Here is a 19,738-nt window from a genome sequence, read left to right on the forward strand (position 1 = left end):
GCTCCAAGAACCTCCAACCTCAGGCATCTCCTGCAGGTAAGATCTTCGCCTGCATCGCATCTTTTGCACCGTGGGCCTTCATCCTTTGGTGAGCTGGTTGAGGTCCTCTTGTGACTCGAATTCCTTCGGCTCGTGGGTCCTCTTGAGGATCTTCCTTGATTCCAGTGGGCTCCCCTGATTGCTCGGGCCTGCTCTGACTTACCTGCTTGTGGTGAGTCATTTGGACCAAGGCTTGTTGGTGCCCCTGCCGGACACTCAGCCCCTTGGCTCTCGACATCTGACGTGGGACAGCTTGTGCATAGCTCCTGGTACTCCTCTGTGTCGCCTGGCCCATACAGCTGCAACTTTAATGGCACCATCAACTCTCCTGCATCTCTGACCTCGGTGGGCCTTCATCTTCTGTGCCTCCTGGTCACTCCTGAGTGGCATAGACTCTGCTTGCAGGTACCACTCATCTTGAATCCACCGTTGGGTTCCACCTGACACTTTCACCTTCTTCACCAGCTGCATCTTCCTGAAATCCTCCATTGTGGTCTATGGCGGTTTATGACATCACTTTACACCTATGCGCCCGGCTTCCCTGGTGTAGGTATCCTGGTTCCTGGGATATCCGCAGGTGGGGTGACTCTCCAACCTGCATCTTCCATGGGTTTCTTCAGAGTCTGCTGCAACCATGACTTACCTATTGACTAACATTGAGCGTGCGGTCGTGTTCCCGTTCTGCACACGACCTCCGTGGGGTTCCAAGATACTCACCTAGGGTGGTTCCTTGGGTCCCCAGCTCTTCTAAGTCTTCTGGGTCCATTCCCGACTTAGGTCGTGGTTCGCATTCCACTATTTTACTATATGGTTTGGTCTCCCCCTGAGGACCACTGTGTATTCTGTGCTATTTACATATTCTATTGACCTTGTATTGTGTTTGTATCTCCAGGTAGGGGATAATACAGTGTTAGTGAGTGTTAATAATAAATAGATATTTTTCTAACTACACTGTGTGGTTCTTTTTCACTTAACCTATACCATAAGATTAAGTACAGGTAAAGACAAGCTGCTTTACAGTCCTTCTGGGCTAAGCCTGAAGGCTGCTCTCCACAGCTACCACTTTCTAAGGTTGTCTAACACCACTAAAATCCCCATAAGGGTTGTCTGGATTAGCGCACGGTGCTACACTTACATAAGTGAACACTATCTACTAAGCCAGCATCTCACACTTATGTTTTATGATTATTCATGCTGCTTTCTATGTAATCACATATACTTATAACTTTTTATAAAGTTCAGCATTGTTCTGGCATACTAGGTCCTAGTCCTTCAAAGTGTTCAATAAAAGCAAAAATCCAAATCTACTGCTTGTTAGATACAAAATCTCTTCAGTAATAGGAACTGGATATATTAAATACAATTTTTCAATGTAACTTATTTTTACTATCCAGTGTACAGCACATGTAAGCACCAATGCAACAAGATTACAATGTATGCTGCACATATACATGTGGGGGTCATTGTTTGCAGCCCTATAATTATATCACAAATATGCCCTACATCTGAGTTTGTATAAGAACCAGCCCCTTTGCAGATGTTTTGCAGATGCTGTGCATGGCAGCAGACAAGGGTGCTGCTGCCACAGACAGTATGTACTCAGGATGTTATTGTGGTCTAGAATGAACAGAGCCGCATTGTACAGAATATACTTTATGTTTAAACTCCTACATCTGCTTAGTGCTCTTTTACTGGAATCTCAAAGTGAAATTTCAGCACCAGCCCTGCAGTGATTCATTTGTAAACATTCAAACCCTGTGAAAGGCACAAAAGTGCAGATTTGATGCCATTACTGTGGTTATTGTGGCTCACTGGTATTTAAGGAGGACCCAAAATACAAAAGATTTTAAATGAAATACATGTGTGCAAGAGCTGCTGCTTACATCCTGAAGCCCTCTGTGGTGTGGAGACTCCACATAAACTAGCAGGGACTTTGGCACAGAGCACACATTGCTGCAGGGCACAAGCAAAGCCGGAATATCCTAGAAACCACAGCAGTAAAAGATGCCTAGAGACAATTAGATGCGGTGGAATGACGCGAGGGAAACTGTCATGCTACTTGCGGAGAGAGTTATTGGCAACAAAAAGTATGTACTGACATGTCAGTACTTTCGAATGAAACAGCTGATTATGTTATCCTACTTTGTGTTATGGTAACATTATTTGAGTCGTGCACTTTTCCTGTTTGTATGACATTTAAGCGTCAACAGAATCTGGTCACCATAGCTTGTGATAGCCGACAGACCTTTGTCTTAGCTCTTCCAGGGGAGCTGCCGCATCCAGCTGGCCGCGGAGCGGCCTCCTGGGGGGCCGCGTCTTGCATCTTTGGTGCCTGCGGCTGCAGGGGAGTAGCGCCTCTACTCCAAGGGAGTTTCTTTGGCAATTTGAGAAGCACTGGCAGCCCTCCTGGTTTCTTGAGGTTTGCACAGCTGCTGGACGAGTCAGATGCTCCACGAGGGTCGGGTGCAGCAGCCAGGCCGGCACGTTTGGCTCCAAGTCAGCTGTGCTTCTCGATTCTCAGGTCGGCAGTCTTCTTCTTCTACTCCTTCTTGTTTGCCTAAGGAAAATCTGAAGACCTGGTATCGGGGGTTCCCCTAAATACTCAATTGAGGGGCATGAAGGAGAGTGAGAGGTAGTAGCCAATGGGCTTCTTACCCCTGGGGTCATTACGCCCCCTATATGACCACTTCCAGTGAGAAGTGGGCATAAGCCTGTCCCAGAATTCCTAAGTGGGTCAACACAAAGATGGACACTTCTGTAAACTCATTCCCCCATCAGGTTAGGCCACTAGGTACTAGCCTGGGGTGACTAGCTAATGTTCCCACCTGTCAAGGTGCCAAAGGGAGAAAGGAGGCCAGCTTTGTCTCCTGTGAGGTTAGCCAGATTTGCATTTCAAAAGCGGTAGCTTCTTTGAATCTCACCTGCCTGAGAATGCTGATCAGCAGGTCTTCCTGTGCGAGGGGGTGTAAACATCCTTTCCTGAGCACGCTTTATTTCTGACCTCCAGAGAGCCAGAAACTCATCTGTGGCATCAGGCTGGACTGAAACAGTCTGCTAGCACACTAGAGGTCTGGTAAGTTTCAGGGGTTACCTCTAAGGTACCCTATGGGTGCATGTATTAATAAACGCATAACTGGAATCAGTGTGGGTTTATTAATATGAGGCGTTTTATACCAAACACCATATGTTTTCAGTGAAGCCATTATGTAGCTGTGGAACCCGTGTTCATCAGTGCCCAGTACATATGTAAACATGGCTTCCCTGCTCACTTGAAATGCCTAGCAATAGAACTAGATATCACAGGGTCATAGCTGCTCATGGCGATATCTCTTCACATAAAATATAATACACCCTACCTTAGGGTTCACAAGCCTGATGGAGGGGTGACTCGCATATATTAGATGCAGTGACTTTGGCCTGACACACAGAAGTGTGTCATATCGGGTTTTCACTCATGGTTTGCACCATGTCATGCAGCCTGCTTTGGCAGTCTGTGTGGAAATTGTGTGTGGGTCCCTTAGGGTGGCATACGATATGCTGCAGCCCTTGGGGCCTCTTTAGTACTCCTGCCCTAGGTCCCTGGAGAAGCATTTACTAGGGACTTATAGGGGTGCTAAGGTCCTTAGCCAATTGTAGCACAATTAGACTTTACCTTGTTTTAGGGGGGAGCACTGGCACCGGGGGCTGGTCAGCAGGCCTCAGCGCACTGCCAGAGTCGAAAAGAAGCATCTAGGAGCTAAAAAAGGACAAAACGTGGGGGGGGGGGGGCAACAAAAGCCCAGTTCTCTACAAGCACACACTACACGGCTCTACTCTACTCAGTGGCTGTACTAATACTAGACAAACGCTAACAGGGATTCTCAGCAGGGCTGCTGTACTAGTAATAGACACTCGCTAGCAGCACTTCTCAGCAGGGCTACCACTCTTTAAATGTTACATTACCAACACTACTCAATACGAGTGATATACTAGTAATAGATACATATTACCAATATTATTCAGGCGGGCTGTATACTTGTAATGTACACACCACCAACACTACTTAGCAGTACGGCAAAACTAGTAGTACACACACTACCAACACTACTGAGCAGGGCTGCTACATAACCATTGCTACTGAGCAGGGCTGTTACAGTACTAATAAACACACTCAGCATGGATGTTACACTACTAATAGACACACCCTGCATGACTCAGAAGGACTGCTATACTAACACAAACCCCACTGGCCTTGCCCGGCGTGACTGCTACACTTCTAATGAACACTACCATCATTCACAGCAGGGTTTTGTACTTATTATAGACACACACCACCAGCATTTTTTGGCAGGACTGCTACTCTTGGAATGCATAGAACCAGCTATTCTCAGCAGAGCTGCTACACGCGGAATGGACACACAATGCTTTCTGTTCTGGAAAGGACCACTATGCTTCTAATGAACACTACCATAACTTACCAGCAGGGTTTTGTACTTGTGATAACAAACACCGCCAGCACTTCTCAGCAGGACTGCTCCTGTTGTAATACATAGTACCAGCACTTCTCAGCAGAGCTGCTCCACAAGTAATGGACACACAATACTTTCTCTTCTCGGCAGGACTGCTAGACTTGTAATGAACGGTACCATAACTTCTCAGAAGGGTGTTTTGCTTGTGATAGACAAACACCACCAGCACTTCTCAGCAGGACTGCTACTCTTGCAATGCATAGTACCAGCACTTCTCAGCAGAGCTGCTACAGTAGGATTGGCTACACAATACTTTCTCTTCTCTGCAGGACTGCTACGCTTGCAGTGCATAGTACCAATACTAACTCTCTCAGTAGGGCTGTTAGACTTGTGCTGAACACTAGCAGAACATCTCAGAAGGGTTTTGTACTTGGGATAAACAAACACCACCAGCACGTCTCTGCTGTTCTGCTATGTTTGTAAAGGATTCACAATAGTAACACTTCTCAGTAGGGCTACTACGTCTATAATGGATAGCACCAGCACTTTTCTGTAGAGATGTTTGCTGGACAGTATTGGCACTCCTCAGAGTATTTATACGTATAGTCGGACAGTACATCTACTTCTTATCCGGCTCCCGTTCTGGTACCTGCACTTATTCGGAGATCTACTGTCCTAGTAATAGATAAGTACTGAGTAATCCAATCAAATCATATGACAGCTCAAATATACTAGAAATGCATCCCAATCAAAACCTTTGATATAACTCACTGAATGCTTATGGGGGATTGAAACTGAATGAAAGTATTTATCAATAAAGAAGAGCAATTCAACCCCAGGGTAAAACACAATGAAAATCTATGGTGAAATAAAACCTGGCAAAGCATATGAAGGTCTAAAGCCCAATGACCCATTAGGAAATAAACCGCAAATGAGACAATATACTGAAGTAAAACAATTAAAAGTCTATGGGGGGATTTAGCCAAACGAGATAATTTATGTGGGGGTATAAAAACCAGTGGAAGATTATGAGAATATAGGAATAAGATCTATACCAACCTACATAGGAATACAAAGAAACACCCTAGGGGAATAAAATATATTGAAATTTGGGGGAAAATATTCCATGAAACTTAGGAGGAGATATAAACGAATAAAAACATTTTGAGACATCACACTTTTATTTAATGTGCTAGTTGTGTTATATGGAATATCACACTCTTATTCTTCCAGCCGAATGGTGACGCTGGGATTAGACTCCTTTCGAATAAGCAATAACGCTTTTAAACCTCGCCTTCTCTCTCGGTGCCTGTGTTATTCATATTCAACACTCCGGATCCCCAGTTCACAGTTTTGGAATGCTAAAGTAATTACAGAGGAGAAGACTGCACACTTAGATCTTAAATATGATTGTGTATTAGAAACGCCTGTTATTTATAGCGTTGTGAAATGGAAAATTCACGCAATGAGCGCTAGATAAAAAAGAAAGTAACAACACGACAGTAAAATGACTATTCTGTTCAGGCAGAACAGGATAGTCCAGTTTTGTCACTGGAGGGGATTCTGTACACACTCCTGGATTTTACTAGACCTTTCACTCACACCCCATAAGTATTTGTTTAGAATTATAAGAAATGATTTTCAAGACAAGCATTAAACTGAGCCTCACAAGCGCCAATGTACGGGCAAAACACTCACCAGCTACAAGGAGATCAGGCAAGCGGAACAATAGGACACCAGCGCCCTAAAGTCAGGCAAGGTCAGAGGTCGCGCTCATCCCCAGGCCACCAATCCAGGAAGAGCGAGAGAGGTCAGGTGTGGCTGGACAGCACAGGTCCCTCGCATCCGACGTTCCTGCTAACAGGTAGCGCGTGCAGCCCGCCGCCCCATGCCTCTCCTCTGCAAGGGGCAGGCCCGGGGCGTGCACTTCCGTGGCCGCAGGCAAATGGGGGGGGGGGGGGGCTCGCGCAGCCACTGAACTTGGCTCTCTCCGAGGCTGGAAGTCTGCACGAGAGAGACTGAATGGCTTCTTTATGGCCGCCGTGCTGCGTGTGAGTAAATGTACTTACCATCTGTGGAATGCTAATGTGTGACAGATGAAGCAAGGGGGGGGGGGGCGAGAAGGGGGCAGAGAGACCCGGGCACCTGGGGAGGAAATGCCTCTTTCGGAATGGGCGAGACAGGCTGGGAGTCCATACTCCCGACCGGATGCCAGCCCCTCTGGCTCCCGGCAACCACTGTCAGGCTTGGCACGCAGAAATATGGTTTCTTCAATATCCAGAATGGAAATGATCTAAGACCTGGATAAACATCTGCATATGTGAATTGTGGCAACGTGGAGAGAGAGGGGAACAGTCTGGTGCGGGGGAAGAAGTGGGTGTTTAAGACCTGTAAACTTTCAAAGTCACTTAATGCAGACTGTGGCGGGAATTGTAACTACTGTATGGTGCACGCCCGTCTTGCAGTTGCAGAGTCCGGTCTGCACACTGCGAGCCCTGTGATGGTGCCAACACCCGCAAGAAGGCTTGTTGGTTTTAATCATCCTGGGAATATTCAGTAAAGGTCAGCAGAGGTCACGCTTTCCTGCCCGTGCTCGACTTTCACTTCACAGATGTTTCACTCCCAAGCACCGAGAAAGGCTCTGCTTAGCACAGTGACAGTCGAAGTAGAGGAACCGATTCCTGTCTTTTGAAAGCAGCTGCCATATGTTTTTCCTGCAGCTCCTTGTTGGCAAGAGGCCTTACTCTAGGCGCCAAGGATGCTGAATGTAGCATATGGATCCGCCGCTTTAGTCCACCAGGATTATTTACTTTTGATTACCCAGTTTTTGGACCTTTAACTCTGGGTGATTCTCGCATCCTCCGTCTCACTTACAGTAAATTTATGGTAAATGGACTGAGTGTTTATTGCCAGTGTCCGCCTTTTAAGCTGTGCAGTGGGTGGGGGAAGGTATTTGTTCCCTTGCCCCCCCCCCCCCACGGCCGGAAGTGACGCGGCCAGCTGACCCACTGGTCCCTAGACCAGGGAGCCTAGTCTGCTGACTCCTGTGCCTTCCTGTGGCACTAAGGCGGAGGGTACCCTACGTGGGCTCCCGGGCAGCCTTGGCAAATTGCTCACAGGTAGCCTGACCCAGAAGGGGCTGTGCAAGACGGTAGTGGCCTGTGATGGGCATTATAATGTGTGTGAGCATTCACAGTGTAGATCTGTATTGTACATCAGTGCTTCATCTGTTAAAAAAATAAGTGCCAGGCTTCTCGTCAGGAGGCCACTGCAACTTGCATTGCACATTGCCCCTGTCATGCTGTCAATGATAGTAACAGTAAAACTACTAACCATCCCACTCCTACAATTGTGACAATTCGGACTATTTCAGGCCTCTAAAGCTATGAGAATGGCTTTGGCGGCAGGTAATAGTAGTTTCTAGTGTATATTGAATTAATAATTGACTGCCGTTGTGGGCAAGTATAAAGTAGCCAGACAGCGTCACCTTGTGGTAGCCTGTCACAAGCACCGGTGTTGACAATTAGGTGCAGAGCACCGGAAAACACCAGCACAAATTAAGCACTGTTATGTGCAAAATCTGCCCTGAAGTGCAGTTTCACTCCACTTAGGCCTACAGGGTCCAGCACGTTACCAAACTGGGTAAGACATGCATGCCAAGTTTGAATTCACAATTGCCAGCACACTTTATGGGATTTCAGGATTTATCATATTTCTCTGGCTCAGATCATAATACAGATTTTAGGCCTTTGTCCCCACTACGGCTCTAAGGTAATTACTCTTCTTTCCCAAAGAGGGAACAAAGGCATCCCCCACACAATAGATGCAACTTTCACGAATTGACTGTTCCTTGGAAATGAATGGGCCTAGGGGAAATCTATATCTCATAATTAGATTGTCACCCTGCACATGGCTGGGACAGCCCAGGCCCATTAGAATGTTGGGGTAGGGCCAGACCTCTGGAGCCAACTCAGTATGGGCTTGCCTTTGAAGTTTTGGTAGGAAAGGATAAGGCAGTGATCTCAACTAGTCGAGAGGCCGATGGCATTAGGTCCCAGAAAGTCATCAGCTGTTCTGGACAGTAGGCTATGTCATGTATCCTAGTGGCTATGTGGCAATCATGGGGTACCCCAATGGATGGCTAGCCTCCGCTTTGCCAACAGTAGCATCATAGCTACTAGTCTGCGTTTCCCAGGAGAGACCTCCTTTACATAACCCATCAGAGCCACTAGTGTTATACCAGTGATTGCAAGTATAGTGTTATATACCTCCTCCCAAAATCTAGAAATGGGGGGGCAATCCCATGCTGCATGAATGATGGAAGCATCTTCGCGCCTGCATTTCCAGCACTTTGAGTCTGGACGTAGCCCTAACTTATGTAGCTGCATGGGTGCGGTACATCCTGTGTATGAATTTAAAATGTATAAGCCTCGGCCTGTAATCTGGGGATAGATATCTCAGCTATGAACAGCAGAATGACCATTATTCGTCAGTGGGCAGTTTGTGTAAATCATCTCTTCATTGCATCAGTGCTTTGGGGACATTATCCGGAGTATTCGTTTGTGTTAAATTGTATAATCTAGTGGTCATCCTGCGGGGTGACTAGGTAGTCAATAGATGTTCTTGTGGTTTCATGATGTCTGGTGGGGCTGGAAATGTCGGGTGTATTGCCTTGCAGGTTGCTCGAAATTGGTAGTATAGAAGTAATTCGAGGATAGGTATCTGAGTGCCGTCTTGACTTTGTGGCGGTGCTAGAAATGTATCCTGTGGGTATAGGTTGCCCATCTTTGTAATGCCCATGCTCCGGGCACGATCAATAGAGCCTTTGTCATGGAGAAAGGGATAATGTGGATGATTGGCAAGTGGGGTGGAGGGTGCATAGAGCAGTAGAGTTCTGACAAGCTTTCTTAGACCATCTCGAGCCCAACATATTTGTATTAATCCAAACAGACCGCTCCAACAGGATCTTGAAGTAACTTTATTGGAGTTACAGATTTACATGAAGCAACGCGGTACAAAAGGGGGTGGTGATGGACGGAGCATCAGAACCAATCAAACACTCACACCCAGTCAACAGATCTGGGTTTGATCCATCACCATTCTTTAGCCCACTCTGCCACCCCAGTTCAGACATGGCCATATGCAAATCAGTCTGACCCTGTGCCTCATGGGAACAGTCCAGACCGAACTGCCTAGCCATGCCTTCCCTGGACCGGAAACAAGCTTCTAGGACCGGTTTCTGGTATTTCAGCCGTATTCAGCCAAGCTTGCTTGAATCCAGTGGCAAAGTGAGCAAGGGACTCACGTCTGAGCATACCCTGCCAACTTATGGCGAACAAAGCGGTACAAAAGGGGGTGGTGATGGATGGAGCATCAGAACCAATCAAACACTCACACCCAGTCAACAGATCTGGGTTTGATCCATCATCATTCTTTAGCCCACTCTGCCACCCCAGTTCAGACATGGCCATATGCAAATCAGTCTGACCCTGTGCCTCATGGGAACAGTCCAGACCGAACTGCCAAGCCATGCCTTCCCTGGACCGGAAACAAGCTTCCTAGGACCGGTTTCTGGCATTTCAGTGGCAAAGTGAGCAAGGGACTCACGTCTGAGCATACCCTGCCAACTTAAGGCGAACAAAGCGGTACAAAAGGGGGTGATGATGAACGGAGCATCAGAACCAATCAAACACTCACACTCAGTCAACAGATATGGGTTTGATCCATCACCGTTCTTTAGCCCACTCTGCCACCCCAGTTCAGACATGGCCATATGCAAATCAGTCTGACCCTGTGCCTCATGGGAATAGTCCAGACCAAACTGCCAAGCCATGCCTTCTCTGGACCGGAAACAAGCTTCCTAGGACCAGTTTCTAGCATTTCAGCCATCTTCAGCCAGGCTTGCTTGAATTCAGTGGCAAAGTGAGCAAGGGACTCACGTCTGAGCATACCCTGCCAACTTAAGGCGAACAAAGCGGTACAAAAGAGGGTGGTGATGGACAGAGCATCAGAACCAATAAAACACTCATACCCAGTCAACAGATCTGGGTTTGATCCATCACCGTTATTTAGCCCACTCTGCCACCCCAGTTCAGACATGGCCATATGCAAATCAGTCTGACCCTGTGCCTCATGGGAACAGTCCAGCCCGAACTGCCAAGCCATGCCTTCCCTGGACCGGAACCAAGCTTCCTAGGACCGGTTTCTGGCATTTCAGCCATCTTCAGCCAGGCTTGCTTGAATCCAGTGGCAAAGTGAGCAAGGGACTCACGTCTGAGCATACCCTGCCAACTTATGGCGAACAAAGCGGTACAAAAGGGGGTGGTGATGGACGGAGCATCACAACCTTCAGCAATACAGTCCAATACTGGTTATTCCTAGAATGTTAGCTGTGATGCAGTTCTACTGCCTCACAGTTACATCATACAATTCTAGATATTACCACAATATAGTCTCGACCGTGGTCACCTCGTTGACCTTTCTGTGATATGATGTATATATAGCCGCATGAAGTGGGGTGGGGTCAACTACGTCCTTCTCAATAGCCACATGTGGCTGAAAAGGAATGGGGTATATCCAATAGTGAAGAAATTGGGCTTGTGCGCATAGAGCGTAAAGTTTGAGGTCAGGAGCACCTAGTCCTACCCCTGCTAGTGGGCGTGTCAGCAGTTCCCAGCTCACCCGAGGTTGTTTCGCCGGCCGAAATCAGGTTGATCATGATGGAGCGAAGTGAGTGAAAAAAGGCCTTGGTCAAAGGAATGGGTACATTTACGAATAGGAACTTAGGCAGGACTATCATCTTGGTTATGGCAATTCTGCCAGCCAGTGACAGAGGTAGAGCAGCCCAGAGTTTCGATTTATGTTCCAACCAATCCACTAATCTGCCAAAATTCAAACGCCATATGTCTTGCAAGTTATTACTTTTGCAGACACCAAGGTACTTGACGGCCCCATCAGCCCATGTAAGAGGATATTCCAAATTAATTTCTAAAGGGGCTTCGTTGAGAGGTAAGATAGAATATTTGGACCAATTTATTTTTATGCCAGAAATTCCCCCATATCGAAGGACTTCCCTCAGCACTGGATTCAAATTTTCATCTGGTTTACGAATATATAGTGTTATATCGTCCGCGTACATTGAAATTATGAGGCTTCTATCTGTGAAACCCGGTCCACGGGCAGTATGGTGCCGACGAACTCTGGCTGCTGAAGGCTCCATCGCCACTGCAAATAGCAGCGGCGAGAGCAGGCAACCCTGTCTAGTACCGTGGGTTATGCAAAATGGCTCCAATATTAGCCCATTAGCCCTAAGGCAGGCTGTGGGTTTAGTATAGAGCAGGCTTAATAAATTAATGAAGTTTGGGCTGAGTCCTGGCCTAGGGAGAATAGTTAACAAAAATGGCCACTCCAGGGAGTCAAAATCCTTTGTAGCTTCACGTAACACTGCAATGGCTGGCCGTTTTGGATCTATTTGGTGAACCGTGGCAAAGAATGTGCACAGGTTATGTGCAGCCGACCTACCAGGAATAAATCCAGATTGGTCTGGCCTTGCAATAAGTGGTAGGAACGGCTGTAGTCTGTTAGCTATCAGTTTGGCTAGAATCTTTACGTCTATATTGAAGAGAGGGGTCTGTATGAGTCACAGGGATTTGTGTCCTTGTCTGGTTTTAAAAGAGAAATAATCACTGCCTCACGCATAGTAGGCAGCAGGGTACCTATCTCTAATGATTTTTTATATACATCAAGTAAGTGGGGCGCAAGTTCCTCCGCATATGTCTTGTAGAATGTAGTGGTAAGTCCATCTAACCAAGGAGCCTTATCATCAGGTAGGCTGCTGATGACTTGTGTGATGTCTTCAACTGTGAAAGGTTCATCTAAGTAAGATCTGTGCGCATCGCTGAGCCACAGTAATTCATTTGAGTCTAGGTACTCACCGAGTTCAGGGTGGTGCACGCTTTGCATGGCCTTGTATAGTGAGGAGTAGAATCTGATTAGGTGCTTATGTGTGGTGTTAAATTTGGGGGTCTCTAGTTGGCAGAGGTAGGTACCTTTGACCAAATAGGGGCCCTTGCGTCTAGTCAGGGTACGGGGGTACACTTCTAAAATAACCCCTGCTCATCCCCTTGGTAGCTTGGCACGAGCAGACAGGCTTATCTCAGAGGCAGTGTGTAAAGCCTTTGTGAACACATACAGTAATACAGTGACAACACTACAGATGGACACCACACAGGTTGTATTATAAAAAATAAGTATCTTTATATAGGCTTAACACAAGACCACAAACGACAAAAATCCACAATACTGTACTTTAAAAGTGGTAGAAATAGCTCAGTTCTCTTTAGATGGTAAAAGCGACACTTAGCATTCAATGTACCTTTGGATGCGTTACGCGATACAAACAAAAGAGTTGCAGGGAAGGTGATGCGTCGGTTCCTTACACACAAGAACGGTGATGCGACGGTTCTTTGCTTCGGGGGAGGTGATGTGTCGATTCCCTGCTGCTGCGTAGGGGACGGTGATGCATTGGTTCCTTACCAGAGAGGAGGTGATGCGTCGGTTCTTCACTGCGTGGGCAGATGATGCGTCGGTTTCTTACTGCTCTTCTGTGGCGATGCGACTAGCAACGCCGCGATGCGATGACGACCCGGTGCAATGAACAAAAATGGCGTTGTCTTGATGTTGCGACAACGAAGGGGTGATGCGTGCACGCCCTACGGCCGTGCGGCAACTCAGCGAATCTTTTTGAGCCGCGACAAGCCCTGCGACACGCTTCTCTGGTGATGCGACGGTGTCTGCTGCAACGGTGACACTCGTCTCCAGTGATGAGGGGCGCTTCGGCGATACGATGGCAACAGCGGCGGCACGCTTCCTCAGCGATGCAACAGCAACTGCTGCAACAGCGACACTCTTCTCTGGTGATGGGAGGCGCTTCAGCGATGCGGCGGCGCGCTTTCTCGGCGATGCGACGACATCTGCTGCGGCGGCAACACGCTTCTTCGTCTTGAGTCGCGCTTCCAGCTCCCAGCGACATGCAGTCTCTCAGAAGGCCCAGCTCAACAGCAGGCACTTCAGATTCCCAGCAAGGGAACTCAGGGGAGCTGGTTGGTGAAGTCTTGTATCCCTGAGACTTCAGGCAGGAGGCAAGCACTAGTTCAAGCCCTTGGAGATGTTCTTACAAGTTGATGAAAGTAGCACAAAGTCCTTTCTTCTTTCTTTGGCAATCAGGTAACCACTGCAGGCCAATCCTCAAACAGCACACAGCATGGGGATAGTCTCCTCCTGCAGTCTCGCTCTGGTTCCACTCCTCAGCAAAGGTTCTTCTTGTTTCCCAGAAGTGATCTAAAGTCTTGGGGTCTGGGCCCTAGTATTTATACTCATATTCTCTTTATTCTCTGAAGACAGAGAGGCCTTTGCCTAGTCCAAACCAGTTCTGGTCAGTCTTGTTCACAGGACTCCTTCTTCCTTTGACAGTGTGGGCCAGGGAGATCAGACACACCACAGGTGGTGGAGCCAGTATTGTGGAAGGCCGGCCCAGCCCTATTCAGGTCCCAGGTGCAACTCCTCCCACCACTCTACATGCAGATCTCTCTATTCAGCCTTGTGCTGACTCACCCTGTCATCTGGAATCCCCCAGCCCCTGTCACTCAAACGCCAGACAAGGAATACACAACCTAGCAGAGGCTGGCTTGGATAGTTATGCAAGAAAATACCTACTTTCTAAAAGTGGTATTTTCAAACACAGAATTTTAAAACCAACTTCACTAAAAGATGTATTTTATCATTTCAAGTTCAGGCATACTAAACTCAAATTTCTACCATGTTCCCTGGGTCAGTTAGGATTATAAGTTGTTATAATCAAACTGCCCATTCTGGCCTATGGGGAACAGGTAGCCTTGCAATAGTGAAAAACGGAAATGGCTGTAATTCATTATTACGACATGCCACACACACCAGGGCATGTCCTACCTTTTACTTACAATGCACCCGGCCCTTGGGCCTACCTTAGGGGTGTCTGATATGAAGAGAAGGGAGGGATTAGGGACTTGCAAATGGGTGCACTTGGCCAGCCAACATGGAAGTACCAGACTGCACATAGGCTCTGCAATGGCAGGCCTGAGACACACTTTACAGGCTGCTTTGGTGGATGGCACAACCAGTGCTGCAAGCCCACTAGCAGCATTTGATTTACAAGCCCTGGGCACCCATGGTGCACTGTACTAGCGTCTGACCAGTAAATCAAATATTCCAATCATGGAGTCACTAATCCGTACATCAATTTACAATAGAGAGCATATGCACTTTAGCACTGATCAGCAGTGGTTAAGTGCCCAGAGTCCTAAAACAGCCAACAACAGGTCAGAAAAAATACAGGAGGAAGGCAAAAAGTTCAGGGATGACCCTGCTAAAAGGGCCAAGTGCAACATGTGGCTTCTTGCCCACGGATGGGAGTGGAGTCATCATCTAGTAACTTGGATATATAGTATGCTGTCTGAGTGTATTTACTAGTGTTTTACCTGGTCTTTTGCTTTCTCCGTAGCCTCGTGCTCTCACATTCTTCCCCAGGAAACGGGTCTCCCTAACTGCCTCTTGTTCAAATTCGGATATTTTCCCCCGTATGCATGCTAATTGACCCAGATCTCCAGACTTAAAGAACATGGATTCCATGGTTTTAATTTCCTGCTCCAGTTTTACCAGGGTTGATCAAATGGATTTCAGCACCCCAGATCGTTTGGATATGCAAGACCCTCTTATAACTGCCTTGAAGGCTTCCCACAGAGTTGAGAGAGATTTTATTGAGCCTTCATTCACAGAGAAGTACTGGATAATGTCAGTTCTGATCTCTTCATCTAAATGCGGCATCTGCTAAAGCATGTGGTGAAAGACGCCAACTGAGCGTGCGGGGCAATGCTTGCAGTATCCTTCAGCGTAATATTACTGAAGCATGGTTGGACAGCGTACGCGGTAGATGCCGGACGTCAGTAGTCCAGGAAGTTACATCGCCCGTCACCAGCCAAAAATCGAGTCTGGACCAGGCTTTATGATGGGATGTGATGCATGTACCTTCTCTAACGTTTGGACTCCTGCTTCGCAATATATCAATGAGTCTGTTGTCTAAAATGAGGTCGTTTAGCTGCTGGGATGCTTCAGAGTGTGGGTTTCGAGGTACCCCAATCATCTCTGAGTGACATTGAAATCACCCCCCAAATAATCGTGTTACTACCTGATGCCATAATTTTAGTCAAGTCAAAGGCTTTATTCGATAAAAACATATCATAAAAGCTTCACAATTAAAAAGAATTTGATTTCATTTAACCTTAAAATCCAATTTTTACAATGAAAAAAAGAAGCACATCATAAATAGGTGTTAAGAACAAATTAAACAATTTCTTTAAGCCTTTTGCTTCTAATGCACCATGCCCATGATAAAATTTTTGAAAGGGCACAAGCATACAAAGGGCGCGAGTCTGACATTAAAATGCGTAGCGCCTCAGTGTGATGCCTGGTTCCTAACGAGCGACACAATTGCTTAAGCCATCTTCTTCTTGGGTGTACATACTCCTGGCATTCAAATAAAAAATGCGCCACAGACTCCTGTCTAGATATACAAGAAGGGCAAAATTCTGTGGTCTGGGCTGGGGGTTTCCACCGAGATGTAAAAGCATTAAGTGGAAGAGTCCCGGTCCTAAATTTAAAATAAAGGGTCCTGTCAAAAGGTCTCTCTATGATATCAAGATATAATTCCTGGATCGGCAAGTCCTTGAATTTCAGAAAGTCCTCCGTGAGTCTGCCCAATGTGCAGTTAGTATTCCGTTGGGTCGCAATCCAGTTCCAGTATAAAGTCTTAAGTGTTGCTTTCGGAGGGGAAGACCTATTTTCCCATGCTGTACTTAGCCCCAGATTGCACAGGAGGGCTTTCATGTCTCTCAGCCATTTTATCCTATGCCACCCGGGAAGTGACATAACTTCGGAGAGGCCTTTAGCATATTTAGCTAGCTCCGGGACTCGCCACAACCGAGCCCATAACAGTAGGGGGCGAAATTTCGCCAGATCACCAATGGGACGACAACCTAAATCAAGCATCAATGGAGTCATAGGGGTACCTTGGGCAAGTGACATAATGGCCCTACAGAACTTCCTCTCAGATCTTGACAGCTCACTAGTATTGCATGAGCCCCACAGCTCAGCCCCATAAAGAGCGGAGCTGACTCCCCTTGCTGCATAGATTTCGATAACAGGGGCTATAGGTCTGATTGCACAGGAGCGCTGCTCCTTCAAAAGAACCCCTGTTACCCTCTTGTGAGCTAGCAACATCTTACATAAGTGAGGAGCCCACTGCATATTATGCGATAAGCGGATCCCTAGGTAATCAAACACATCCACCCTCCCCAAAGGTACGGCATTCAACCTCGGAGGGCGCACGGGTTTTTTAGGGGGGTTCATCACAAGATATTTCGTTATATCAGTGTTGATTACCAGGCCCCGTTCTACGCAAAAAAGCTGGAAGTTGTTTAGTAATTTTTGGAGGTCCATTGGGGATTTGGAGAGTAAGAGTGTATCATCCGCGAAGAGGAGGGTAGGGATACGTTCCCCCGCCAGGGATGGTTCGTCTGTAGGATCTTTCAGCAGATGCTCGACCACACCGTTGACGTATAAAGAAAAGAGGGTGGGAGCTAGAACACATCCCTGGCGAACCCCTCTCTCTACCGGGATTCTGCTAGTTTTCTCTCCGTCCCTGCCCCATCTAATCTGGGCAAAGGTGTTTTCATGCATCCTTACAATTAACAATAGTATGTAGTGGGGTACCCCCATGTCAGCGAGAACTCTCCAAAGAGTCTCCCTGGGTACTAGGTCAAAGGCAGTCTTTAAATCGATAAATGCGAGATAGAGACTGCCTTTGCCCAGGACCACCACCTTCCAGTACACTAGCAACAATCTAAACGCTTGTTCAATTGTGCCAGTGCCTACTCTGAAGCCTGCCTGGGAGTCGGAAAGGATGTTGTTTTCACCGATCCATTGTAGTAATCTAACCAACAACACCTTCCCGACCACCTTTTGAGTTATGTCCAGCAGGCTTATAGGTCTATAGTTGGACAGGTCGTCCCTAGCCCCCTTTTTAAAAATAGGGACAACCTCCGCCCCTTTCCAAGATGCGGGAATAGGTGCGCCCCTACTGACAGCATTGAGCAGGCAATGGATGAATTTACCCCATTTTGGAATATCTGAGCGTATCAGATCCCCAGGGATGCCATCTGGGCCGGCTACTTTTTGAGGCCTGATGGTACTAATTGCATACTCCACTTCTTTAATAGAAAAAACGGGATCTGCCAAATCTGCCTCCCAATCTTTAAGGGGCGTGATAGTACATAAAGTGCCAGTTGCATGGTCTACTCTCTTTATTGGAAGGTCGGGATCTACTAGAGCCACCTCCCAGGCCTATTCATCATTAGAAGTAGCTGTAGCAATATCACCAGTTTGGCGAGTATACAATTTGCAAAAGTGTTTGACCCACGCTTGACTGGTGATATTACATGTTATAAGGTCGCTATCAGGTCTACTTTTGGCTCTAATTGTATCCCAGAAGCGCCTTGAATCTTTCCCAGAGCTTGCCTCTTTTAAGGTACACCAATACTCTTGTTCCCACTCCTTTCTTGCACTTGCCAGGGTTTCCTTATAATTTTTCCTAGCTCCCTGTATCGCTACTTGAGATTTACTTTTGATGGCTCTAATCAAAAGAGTTTTTGCATGCCTACAAGCAGATGTATACCAATCATGCTTACCCCTAGGGTTCCGAATTGCCATATTCTTGCCCACACGCTCCTTTTTCAAAAATACATTCCCAATAGTCCTAAGGGTTCCCTCAAAAATGGATGTGACCCATCCAGAAATTGGAGGGGCCGGGTCGATGTTATCCAACTCCATTTGTGAGGCAATAAGCAATGCATTGATAGTGTTAAGTTTGGTTTCGTCCCCTGAGACCAAATTCCACTTCAATCGTCTCCCACAGGAGGAGACAGAGATTTTATGAGCTAGCTTAGGGGATGTTTTAATCATTTCATTGGGCCAAGGATTCTTGAGGGACAAAGAGAGCGAATTATGGTCGCTTTCAACGGTAGGCAAGACTACCATATCCTGAACCAAGCCCCAAAGGGAAAAATCTAGCATGATGTAATCAATCCTTGAGGTGTGGTTAGCTCTATTGAATGTGGCCGCGCCCGTGGGGTCTGAACTTGTACGGCCGTTAGTAGCTCTTAGACCGAACTCCAACGTTAGGGCATTCAGCTGAATCGCAGTTTGAGACCATTTTTTAATCGGGGGAATGGTTAGGATTGGGATACCCCATCTAGCATCATCCTCACCCGGGTCAAGAATATCATCTGTTGTGAGAGGCTCATAAGTGCAATTAAAGTCTCCCGCAACCAAGACTTGGGCTCCAGCTGAGTTTTCTCTAAATTCCGTTTCAAGAATAGACACTGTCGGGGACATAGAGCAATGTTTAGTACCTCTGGCATATACATTGAACAAGTCGAGGGTAGGTCCCCTTTGGGGACCTCTCAAGGAGATTCCTAAAATGTCAGGGTAGTTAATTTGTTTTGGTTCTATGCGGCAATTCAAGACAATGCTTACCCAAATGAGTAGGCCTCCCAAGGGACGACCCTTCCCATTTCTGGGAAGTACTGCAGGGACAAAGTAGGTGACATATCCCACCCGATAAAGTGGTTCTAAACTCCAGGTCTCCTGGAAAAAACAGATCATATGTGCCTCCACTAAGGCATTCCACTCTGGTAGACATCATTTCCTATGGATGCCTGCTAGGTTCCAGCTTAAGATCTTTAAAGTGCCCAAAAAATCATGAGCATCATTTTTTGGGAAACTTGTGCATTCAATAGAGGGCATGGATGCAACGGGGGACGTAAAATCAGTGGAGGACATAGGCAGTACAATACTAAGCCCTGATACAGGAGTAGGGCATGGGCATGGGGCTGGGGCCTGCAAGATTTCTTGATCGATTGTCTTCAGGGTTGGAGTAATATGGTTAGTGCCTATGCTTTTTTCAGACATAGAGCTATCTGAAGATTGAGATGGTTTGGAACTGGTGTGTTCAGTACCCTCAGGGCCATATCCTGTGCACGATAATGGTCAATCCACTGCTTCTAGGCAGCTGAATCTATTAGCAAGTGGTATGCCTCTCCAACCTACAGAAGAAGCTGTATCTCTACCCTCGTGGCCTGGCGAATCATCCCACTCCCTTC

The 19,738-nt window shown here is 47.0% G+C and overlaps 1 protein-coding gene and 1 long non-coding RNA gene across 3 annotated transcripts in view; one reads left to right on the forward strand and one right to left on the reverse strand.

The window, feature by feature from the left end:
* LOC146822002 (uncharacterized) overlaps positions 1-6,542 on the reverse strand; it is a 211,852-nt gene extending 205,310 nt beyond the window's left edge. Inside the window, exon 1 of one of the 2 annotated variants that reach the window (XM_085613108.1) lies at positions 6,186-6,542. The gene's annotated coding sequence lies outside the window, so the exon portion shown is untranslated. The remainder of the gene's footprint in view (positions 1-6,185) is intronic. The other variant, XM_085613109.1, reaches the window with a different exon arrangement.
* LOC146822003 (uncharacterized) overlaps positions 6,458-19,738 on the forward strand; it is a 105,092-nt gene continuing 91,811 nt past the window's right edge. Inside the window, exon 1 of the long non-coding RNA XR_014963220.1 lies at positions 6,458-6,538. This is a non-coding gene — a long non-coding RNA (uncharacterized LOC146822003). The remainder of the gene's footprint in view (positions 6,539-19,738) is intronic.

This window comes from Triturus cristatus, chromosome 6 (genome assembly GCF_964204655.1).
Source record: "Triturus cristatus chromosome 6, aTriCri1.1, whole genome shotgun sequence".
NCBI classification, from domain to species: domain Eukaryota; kingdom Metazoa; phylum Chordata; class Amphibia; order Caudata; family Salamandridae; genus Triturus; species Triturus cristatus.